Source organism: Gossypium raimondii, chromosome 3 (assembly GCF_025698545.1).
Source record: "Gossypium raimondii isolate GPD5lz chromosome 3, ASM2569854v1, whole genome shotgun sequence".
NCBI lineage: Eukaryota > Viridiplantae > Streptophyta > Magnoliopsida > Malvales > Malvaceae > Gossypium > Gossypium raimondii.
In genome coordinates this window covers 15185036-15196817 of record NC_068567.1, presented here as the reverse complement: position 1 = coordinate 15196817, position 11782 = coordinate 15185036, and the positions used below count along the sequence as shown (strand labels likewise).

General features: G+C 32.0%; 1 non-coding gene across 1 annotated transcript; it reads right to left on the bottom strand.

Moving 5' to 3' along the window:
- Nucleotides 1–2274: 2274 nt before the first annotated feature.
- Nucleotides 2275–2346, bottom strand: TRNAP-UGG (transfer RNA proline (anticodon UGG)). Its single transcript has one exon. It is a non-coding gene; the product is annotated as a tRNA-Pro (tRNA).
- Between the last annotated feature and the right edge of the window lie 9436 nt (nt 2347–11782).

Sequence of the window (11782 nt, the reverse complement as noted above, 5' to 3'; positions counted from 1 at the left end):
CTTCAATTGAAACAAAGGTATAATTGCTTCCTTAGTCCCTTTAATTTATTTTAATCTATAATTTAACTTTTAACTCTTATGTGATTTAGTCTCTGTACCTTAATAAATCTTAATTTCATAAAATTCACTAATCCAAAAATTAATTAGCTACCCAACTAACTTCTTAAATATTTAATTAAATATTTACGAGTCCGATTTACGAAAATAGAGTCCCAAAAATACGTTTTCCGAAACCCCCGACTATCTAGTCGTTACAATTTTAGCTTAAGGATGTAAAAATCTCTTAAATTAAAAAAAATCAATTAAACTGCTTTTTTTTGCACTTAATTAGGGACTTAAACTTTCAAAATGCATCAAAAAGGCCCTCAAACTTAAAAAAAAACAATTAAACCCTTTTTTTTATACTCAATTGAGTATTTGAACTGCCAAAATAAAAAAAGCCCTTTGACTGCTAACCATTAAAGTTAATTACCCCTAATTTTGTTTTAGTTAAAGCCACCACTTGTCAACCACAATGTGACATATGACAAAAGATGATAAAAATTATAAAAAATTATAAAAATCGTAAAAAATATAAAAATATAATAAATATAGAAAAAAATTATATAATTTTAAAAAGCCGTAAGAAATTTATAAAAATTATCGTATCAAAAGAAGAATTTTACAACTTTCTATAAGTTTTATTGATTTTATTTTTTTATCATTTTTCGTCACATGCCACGCTGTGTTGCGACACGTGACGGCTTTAACTGAAAAAGATTGGGGTCGTTAACTTTAATGATCAACGATTAAGGTTAAAGATTAAAGGGCCTTTTTGATGCATTTTATAAATTTTTGTTATGATTTTTATAAAATTTTACAATTTTTTTTTATATTTTTATGGTTTTTATAATTTTTGATAAATATTAAATATCTTTATATTTTTATTAAAATTTAATAATTTTTATTGATTTTATTTTTTATAATTTTTTGCCACATGTCACGCCGTGGTTGCGACATGGGATGACTTTAACTAAAAAAAAGAGGGACAATTAACTTTAAAGGTCAAAGGGCCTTTTTGATACATTTTGATAGTTAAAGTACCCAATTGAGTACAAAAATAAAAGGGGCTTAATTTTTTTTTGAAAAAATTTGAGGGCTTTTTTTTATATATTTTAAAAGTTCAAGTACCTCATCGAGTGGAAAAAAAATAGAGGCTTAATTGCTCTTTTAAAAAAGTTTGAGGCTTTTTTACATCCTTAAGCCTTTAATTTTTGTTACTTATCTTTAAAATTTTCAATTCTTTTAAATGTAAGTAAAAATAAAATATATGTATTTTTGTGTAACACATTATTATATATATTTTTGTGTAGCAAATATGAACCTTGGAAGTAGCAACTAGCTTACCTTAAGCAATGACACTGTTGTCTTCACCAAAATGCACTGCTGCAGCTGTAAATTTCATTTGTTAACTAAGACAAACTTAGAAACCATCGATAAATTGACTCCTTATCCACATTGGCATAATTAATTGTCTCATGTCCAGGAGCTGATTTATGAATAGCTACGGTGATTTACAACTTGGAACTGTGAATAGCTAATGAGAATTGACAGCATAATTGATCCAAGATGTTTTACAGTACATATTCTACGTAGATCCTTGCATGCTGCATGAATATATGAGAGCGTAAATAGAGATAAATAGGATATCTGTATGAATCCGAATCAACTTGCCCAACTGCAATGTTCACTGGCATCTATACCACCAAATATATACATACTCACTGCATCAGTCAACTGTATGAAATAAACAACTTCGTTTCCTACGGTAATAGCATCAAAACAACAAGCTGAGAGGACCATTAGTGTAACTAAGATTCAAATTTTTAAAGAGTTTCTTATTATAACATGAAAAATACCTTGATCCAGGTGGACCAATTACCAATTACCACTTGCCCCAACCCCATCCAAATTCACTTTATATTGGCAACCCAAAATTTCAAGGCCCGATGTGTGTGAAACCACACTGTTACAAAGGGCAACTCTTTCCCAAACTGGAAAAACTAAAAATTTATAGCATAAACAATCGGTTTTAAACGAAATAAATTCATTGGGATTCCTAAAATGCCATGTTTGTTTGCTTGAACGAAACAAGTGATGGTCGAAAGGGTTGTTAAAGAAGCTGTTTTTACTTCCATATACCACAAAGGCAAAATCCATGTTGAAAGTTGCTTCTGTGTTGCAACAGACCTTCCAAAAAGTGTAGGCGGGAAAATAATATTTCCATGAGAAAGAGGGGCGTTCCGAGAATCGAACTCGGGACCTCTCGCACCCAAAGCGAGAATCATACCACTAGACCAAACGCCCATTCGATGCTCGAGAGATGCAGCTTTTATATTTAGAACTATATCTTTAATTTTTAATGGGGTTTTAGTACTTGGTATACCATGCTATTGTATGGAGAGTGCTATGGCATTTCGTCTCTGTAAGTAATTCCTACCTTTGACCAGTCTTTGCTGCAAATGTCATATTTCTTAAATAATTTCACAGCTCATATATGCTCCAACTTTTACTTCTTTCAAGTGCCCTGAAATACTGAAACACCATAACTTCTTTGCGATACAATAATGGAAATCAAGCCAGCTTTTACCTGCGTTTCATACTATTAACCTATAGATCTAGCAGATATTTGTATGCAGTGAAGGGAAAACTCAAGAGAAAGATGAAGGGTACATAAATTGCAAGCCCCTTGCCTAATTATTCCACCTACACATGCTTATATAAACATTCATGGTCCCATTAGTAAGTGATCTCAAGCACTGCCAAGGAAAGAAAAGAGAATGAACGATGGCTTTTGGGGTTTCAAAATGCACCAGGGATTGATTTGATTGCAAGCCTCACACTGCAACAAAGTTGTGGTTATTATTCAACAAAAAGGATATAATATTAACCCAAGAGCCACAGCAAGCGTGATCCCAAGTTAGAAATGAATCTGTACATTAATTTATCACTAACCAAAATTCATTTAAATTGTTACACCAGTTGTTGAACAAACTGTGGAAAACTATATGTTGAATAAACTATAGATTGCATCATATCAACAAAATGATGTTGATCAAACAACACACATGCTTTTACTGCTGTCTACATCCTGTTGTTCTTGACGCATTTCGATTTCATATTCCTACTTAGTGGCATACATATGCCAAAAATATCAACCAAATGCCACAATTGTTGAAGCTTGAAAGAAAAGCCAGACAAAATACGGATCCATCAGTGTCTGTCTAACATGGCAGCTTTAACTTAAAACTTGAAATAATCTAAATTCCCAAGGCAGCCTCGTAAATAAGGATGAGCATTCGATCGAATCGAGTCGAATCAAGTGAAAAATTCGAGTTCACGGGTTCTATTTTATCATCCTAACTCGATTTAAAATTTTGTTGAATCAAATGAAATTGTTCAAGTTAAATTAAAAAATTAAACATGCCAAATTAAAATCTTATTATAGTATAACTAATTCCATGTTAAAGCACATAAATTTGAAAACTTTTTCAAAGCAGAATAAAAAAATACTTTAAGTATAATAAACTTGAATCATTAATTCTTATTTAGTTCCCAAATTTATTATTTTAGAAATTTTTAATTTTTAACTTTTTATATGTTTTTAGATTTTTTGAATTTTTTATATTTTTTAAAATATAAATTTCAAATTTTTACAAATATTTTAATTTTTTGTAGGATTAATTTGCTCATTTTCAAACTTGATAGGGACTAAAAGATATTTACATCAATTTATTATTCAATTATTTGAATTGTAAAATTCAACTCAATTTAAACTCGAAACTCAAATAATTTGAATAACTTAATTCAATTAACTCGAAATTTGAATTTTTTTTCAAATGTAATTGAATTTTACTCATCCTTATTCATAAGCATTTCCATTTCCTTACCAATTATATTTGCAACAAGATTCACAATTTCGAAAACGAGGAGTTTTTAAAGACCCTGAAAGGGCTTAATCCGGAGCAAGCAAGCAGTCAGTAAGTTTAAGAAAATGTTGAGGCTCCCATTTCTTCCTCTCTTGTCTTTCCTTCTTTTTCCTCTGCCTCCTCCATGCACCAGGACTCGTCCTATTGGCAAAATGTGCATACATTTCCAATACCAAACAATCCGGTAGGCTCTTGGGGTTCCCATTGTCAGCTCCAACAACCTTAATTTCCTCACTATCTTCTGTCAACTTCTTTGAACTTGAATTTTTAAATCTATTTTCGTAATAAAACGATAGCGTAAGTAACTAAAACATAACATTTCAAATATAACTGACTAAAATGTAATTTGGGGCAAACTAAAGTGACTATTTTTATAATTTACCTTTAATTTAATTATATTTTCAAACTTTAATTATTTAATTAATTAAATAGTTACTTGAAAAATTTTAAATTAATTCCCACGTCCTTTTGTATTTATCAAGAAAACACATTCATTTATTAATGTCACCCATTTATTTTATTTCATCATTTTCATTCAATTCTACATGTAATTTATTTTTATTTCAACGAGCTAGCGAAAAGATTGAAAGTTTCTTCAAATATTCACTTTTTCTTTATTTTTTTATTTCTTTCGATTTTCTAATTTTATTGGATTTTCAATATTTCAATTTTGTTTTTGTGTTTTTCAATATTTTTTGTATTTTAAAAATATTTTTAATTGATGTTTAAAAAATGAAAAAAAAAATATATAAATGAATGACAAATGTGGTAGTAAATACCACTTAATGCACTTTGACTCTTCCCTTACCACATGTGCGCAGCGGCTTCCTTAGGGTTTCAAAACCTTAACCTGAAATTTCATAAAGATGTGGGCCTTTTGGCCTCCTAGGCTGGTTGGACTTGTACTTCTGAGTTTGACCCGATTTGGACTTGGACTTGACTTAATTTAAACCTTAAGTAAATAGATTTGGGCTTGACCCAATTTAAAATAAAATGGGTTTTAATAAATATTTTATTTAAAAACCAAATCCAAAGTAGTTTTGTTTCTCAAAATCATTTAAAAATAAAACAATTAGAATAAAAATGATTTTATTTAAAAACAATTTTTCTCCAAAAACCATACCTGGACTGGATATCCCAATATCCACCCTCATCATGCCAAATTCCTAAATTTTAATTAAACTTATAAACTATTTCAAAATAAATTTAAATTCAATCTCCATTTAATTCTTAGTTTTCAATTCAAATCAATTTTATTAACTCCAAGTTTGATTTTAATTTTAAAGCTAATTTTACTTAATTTTAAAATAAAATTCAATTTTGGCTCGGAATTATTTCATAGCTCTCATCCAATGATTCCAAAGTCAAATAGACCCACAACCGTAAGTATAGATGAGAGAAAATGAGAGACATGCATGTTAGATCAAAATTATGTACTTTTTAATTATTTTATTTTCTTTCAATTTTCAATTTTCTGAAACAATGTATGACCATTTTCTTTCTATTCTTCTATCTTTCCTGTCAAACACATCTATAAAAAATTATATTTTTATTTGGAGTAAACTATAAAAATAGTCATTTTTGTTTGCCTTAGATTATATTTTAGTCATTTATGTTTGAAATGTTACGTTTTAGTCACTTACGCTATCGTTTTGTTACAAAGTGGTCACTTTATTGTTAAGCTTTGTTACCTCCTTAACAACGGTCCTACATGGCAATCCAAATGGGTTTTAAATGCCAACTTGAATGTCCTACGTGGTAGTTCAAATTAAATTTATTTAATTAAAAATTTATTTTCATCCCAGCAAGTGAACATTCAAGTTGTCATTTAAAACTCATTTGGACTGCCATGTAGGACTACTGTTAAGGAGGTAACGAAATTTAACGATAGAGTGATCACTTTGTAACAAAACGATAACGTAAGTAACTAAAACGTAACATTTTAAATATAAGTGACTACAATATAATCCGAGGCAAACAAAAGTGATTTTTATAGTTTACTCTTTTTATCTTTCTAACTTTCTAACCTTTCCATGCTTATTAAATGCTTGTAAATAGGTTAGTGGTAATGACAAATGCGCGCATTTTTGGCTTGATCAATGTGCGGGTGAATTTTCCTCGCCATCTTTGTTTCCAAGTTTGTTCTCTTTACCATCTCAGCAAGACTCATTGGTGGTTGATATTCTTTCTGTTGAGGGTCATTTATCTCTTAACTTTCGAAGGGCTCTATTTATTTGGGAACATAAGCTTGTGGGTGCCGAAACCTTTTTTTTTTGAAAAGGGTCGACTTTGATTTTGAAAACGAAAACGAATATGGGAGTCGCCACCGATCCTTTTTATTAGGTGTGATCGGATCACCTTGTGATTTAATCATTTTAATAAAATATTTAATTTACTAAAACAACAATTTTCAGTCTACAAAAATCCAGAAAATGGGTTCGGGAGTCGGTTATGTACGAGGAATGATTAGCACCCTCGTAACGCCCAAAATTGGTACCTAATTGATTAATTAATGTCTTAGTGTCAAAAATTGAAAACTTTGAAAAGATTTAAAATACGATCCTTTGTTAAAATATCGCTTAATTGAATTTTTTTTAGAAAAGGGCGTATTTCATGTCAATCAAGAAAAAAATTATATCCCGTGAGTTAGGACACAATGTCTTAAATCCCCGAAACGAGAATAAACACCAAAAGTTTTATTTATTTTAAAAGATATTTGATTATCTCAGTTTTAGAAAAGAAATCATATTCCGTAAGTTAGACCATGATCTTTTTTAATTCCCAAGATTATTTAAAAAACTTATGTTTAAAAAGGTTCGTATAGTTGGATTTATCGAGAAAACCGAAACCCCGTAAGTTAGGGAACGACTTTTCGAATCTTAAAATACGACATATCGCTTATTTAAACAAATTTATGTATTGAGTAATGATTAATGTAACACGGATTGGTATAAAAAGTACGATGTTAATATGCATAATGAATAATAAATGCATGAATACGAATGTCGAGAGGAAACACGAAAATTGAATAAAATAAATAGAACAAACAAGCTAATAAAAAAATAAGTAGAGCTAAAATATATATATATTAAAACTAATAGTGAACAAATGAATAAATACTATGTAAATTAAAAGATAATAATGATAATGGTAATATTAATAATAATATGAATAATAAATAATCTAGAATTTGAAAATATATAAAAGATATAAGTAAATAAAACGATAATAATAAAATAAATGTATTTTAAAATACTTAGGTAAAAATAAATAAATAAAAAATAGAAACAATAATTGCGAAACTCATTAATTTAATACTATAATAATAATGAGTAAATAAATAAATAAAGGGGAAAATAATAATAGTAATAATAGTAAATTAATTAATTTAATATTAAAATAGAAAAAATAACAAAAAAAAGACTAAATTGAAATTTAAAACAGAGATTTGAGGGCAAATCAGAAATAAATAAAAAGGGAAGGACTAAGTCGAATGCGCGAATAACAGGGGGACTAAATGGGATATTCTCCCTTCTCTTCCAAAACAGCGTCGTTCAGATATGAACTAAAATGTAATTGAAATAAATTATAGGGTAAAAATAAAAAAATAAAAGAACTTAATTTCAAAATAATTAAAAAGCGAAAGGACTATTCGCGCAAATAAACCCCCTTTTAAAAACACGTAGATCCTAGGAAGATCCAGGTCGGATCGTAGGGTCGACTTTGAAACGACGCCGTTTTGGGTGTCAGAAGCCAAGCCCAAAACGACGTCGTTTTTGGTTGTTTATATAAGTAAAAAAAACTTTTTAAGAAAAATCATTTGCAACGTACCTTTAAAAAAACTTCTCTTCTCTCTCAACTTTTTCCTACTTCGACCATCCTCCGTTAAATGGACCACCGTGGTGGCATTGTTTTGTCGGTGACAAAGACCTTCTACATCCACGGTGGTCGAAAAATTGAAAGAAGGCTATTTTTTTTGGCTTTTTGACTCCCCGAGCCCATTAGACATCGATTTTCATCGAAACCGACGAACCTCAGCCACCTACGGTGGCGCAAATGCAAAAAAAAGAGGTAACATTCGAATCTTTTCTTTTCTTTTCTTTTTTCTTTTCCTCTTTAAAATGAAAGCAAATATAAGGCAAAAAGACAAATAAAAACAAAAATAGAAAGACAATATTTTGGAACTTTTTTCTTTTGATTTATTTCTCAGTTTTTGCATTTCACTCTCCGTAAAAAATCACAACCTGTGTGTGGTGGCTTTTTATAGCCGAAAATACATTTCGTTACAATATTTTGTTTGTTTTTGCTACTGTTTCTTTTTGCCTCTGTGTCTGTTGTGCTTTTTTTTTCTTGTTTGAAGGTACTAGGTGCGTGGAGGTTGGCGTGCGGCGGTGGTGGCGTGCGTGGTGGCAGCTAGGAGCGGTGGCTGAAGAGGGTTATGGGCTAGGGCTTATTTTTTGCTGAAATGTTAAGATAGTGGGCTAGTGGGTTGTTAGGTTTTTTTTTTGGTTATTGGGTTTGGTATTGGGGTTTATAAGTTTGGGCTTGGTATTTAGACTTTTTATTTATTTTTTGGTTTTATTTATTATTTGTATTTGGTCTTGGGCCCGGGCTAAATTGGGCCTACTACAGCTGCCCCTCTTTGCTCGTTGTCGTATAATGAGAATGGAGCAAAGACTTTTAAGAAGGACCAATTTTAACCGATCTCACGGAATATTGACTTCTTTCATCTTCTTCAAGTAGCTTCGTTCTAACTCGCTGCCACTTCAGAGAGATGAGACTTACGGTTTTAGTCCATTCCACTACAACTTCAATGAGATAAAACTTGCTATGGTAGATTTAATCCGACCTACTGCAACTTCAGAGGTACAAGGTTCATCGTTTTAATCCACTCCACTGTAACTTCAGGGAGATAGGATTAATAGCTTTAATCTATTCTACTGCAACTTTAGGTAGATAGGTTTTGTGGCTTTAATCTGCTCCACTGCAACTTCAGGGAGATAATATTTGTAGCTTGTCTTCAATCTGCTTCACTGCAACTTCAAGGAGATAATATTGGTTTATTTTTAACTTGCTCCACTGCAACTTCAGGGAGATAAAGTTTGATATGATCTGCTCTACTGCAACTTTAGAGAGATAAGATCCGTAATTTATAGCTTTAATCTGTTTCATTGCAACTTCAGGGAAATAAGATTCGCTATTTTCAGTCTGCTCCATTACAACTTTAGGGAGATAAGACTTGTAACTTTAACTTGCTCCACTACAACTTCAGGGAGATAAGGTTTGCTATGATCTGCTCTACTGCAACTTCAGAGAGATAAAATCTGCAATTTATAGCTTCAATCTGTTCCACTGCAACTTCAGGGAAATAAAATTTGCTATCTTTAGTCTGCCCCACTGCAACTTTAGGGAGATAAGACTTGTATCTTCAACCTGCTCCACTGTAACTTCAGGGAGATAAGGTTTGCTATGATCTTCAATCCATCCCATTGCAACTTCAGGGGTATAGGATTAGTGGCTTCATTGACCTGTTACACCATTCTCTGGGTAACATGACCTGTAGAATCCATTTCATGGGCTTATTTATGCCAAGTGATTAGGATGTCATGATCAGAATGAATCGAATGCTCCTAACTAGATGTGTATGAATTATTTTTGCATGAATACAGAATGTCATTTTTTTTAGAATGATCCATTTTAATGCTTGGGTTGACATTGCTCATTGTTCATCAAGGTTTTATCACTGACGCATTACCCTGCATTCTTGTTCACCTGGTATCTTTGATAGAAAACCCGAAGAAATAGCCATAATTTAGGCTATTCTTTCTCAAATGTTTCCAATCCTTAGGTTTGGTTAGTTCTAAATAATAGTCCTGTTTCAGGTCCTTGTACTATTTAGAAGCTTTCGGAGTAATATGCAAAACTCCTTTTGCTTGAAAATTATCAGTCCATTAATCGTTATTTCAATAAAAAATGCTTGAAAAAGATTATCACAATGGACAAGATGAAATTTTATTGAGAGCAAAGCTCGAAATGAATAAATTAAACAAGATAGCAAATTTTGTTAAGATACGAAATGAATAAGATGAAAATAGGTGCCCCAGATATCGTAGCATGAGCTTCTCTACACAAAACTTCTCGAGGACCTTTTAAACTTGATACGTGTTTAGAAGTCCTAGAAGACTTTGTTGATGCCCCAAGATGTAGCATCCCTCTTTCTTGTTAATTCGGAGAGGACAAGACTACAGCATGCCCCACCTTCGATCGAAATTTGAATTGCCCTTTTCCTGGGTTTTCAATTCAAAACTCCTTTGGTCTCAAGGCGCCCTTGTGGGTTTTCACCTTGGCCTCTCTTTTTTCTTCTTTTTTTATAAAATATTTTTTTATTGAATTTGAACTCATAGGATTAGGCATGTCCTTGTTATCTCTCCCGGTTAAAATCAACGTTTTTCAAGATAAGGCCTTCCACATAAGGTCATTCCCAGTTTGGTATCCACTTTCTTTTGAAGTCCTTTTGTATGAGAAGGATCTTCTTCGATAACAGGCCCCCCTCTTGGAATTCTCTGGGACGACCCTTTTTTGGTGAGCTCGCATCATTTGTTTTTGGTACATTTGACCATGACGGATAACTTTGTACCATTCTTTTCAATCGGGATTGGATCTAAAAAACTCGGAGAAAAGGAATCTCGACTTCAATGGGCAAAACTATGATAAGCTAAAGAGAAAGACGTTGCTTCGGTAGAGGTTTTTTTACCTCCACTCCACTGTTCATTTTGAGGCGATATGGTGTTAATCTTGAACAGACTGCAAAATTTTGATATCGTGCTGTTGTTAATGCATTGTCAGATATGATCATTTTTGGGATTCCATACCGACATATGATTTCTTTTTTCAAGAATTTGCTGACTATTGACCTTGTGACATTGGCATATAAAGCAACTTCCACCCACTTAGTGAAGTAATCGATGACTACAAAGATGAATCGATGACTGCTAGAAGCTTTTGGCGAGATCGGCCCAATGACATCCATGCCCCATATAGAGAAAAGCAATGGATTCCATTGATTCTTTGTAAGATAGGATCTGTTTCCCATCCTGTCCTATCATCCTTAACAAATCATGAGATAAGCTACAGTCTCGGTCATCTTCAAAGTCTTGAGGTTTCTCTGGACATATATCTTGCTCAAAAGAAAGTTTTGAGTCAATAACAGTGTCATTCATATCATTGATATCTGGAGACCTATTATAGGGACGAAGGAAGATCCAAAGAACAAAAGAATCTAAGAATATTATCTGTATAGTATGATTATGAATGCAATGGAAACAATAAAAGAAGATTTGCTCGAAGTGAGAAACAAAGATACATTTTATTGAAATAAAGATGTTGGACATAAGCTTATCTCACAAAAGGATTCTTATTGCTCCCATGCTTAGAGCAATAAGCGTGTTTTGGACATTACTCCGAATTAGGTCTAAAAAATTCAGGGATCTCTTTTACAGTCCCATTGTCCAAAACACTTCCAGGTGTGTAAGGGCAAATGCCTGCTAAATTCTCTTCCCTGGCTCCCTTTTCAGACACAGCGTTAACGTTCAAATTCCCTAACATTCCTTCTGGGCCTTTGAATTCTTTAAGGAATTCCAAATTTTTATTATCCATTAGGCTCTACACCAAAGCTTTGAATTCAACGCACTCCTAGATTTCATGACCTTCTTCAGTGTGGAACTCACATAGCTCCTCATCCCTTTTGGCCTCTTCTCTGAATTCTGAATGATTAATCCCATGTCTATCATTTGTTTCAAAACCCATTTCAGTGG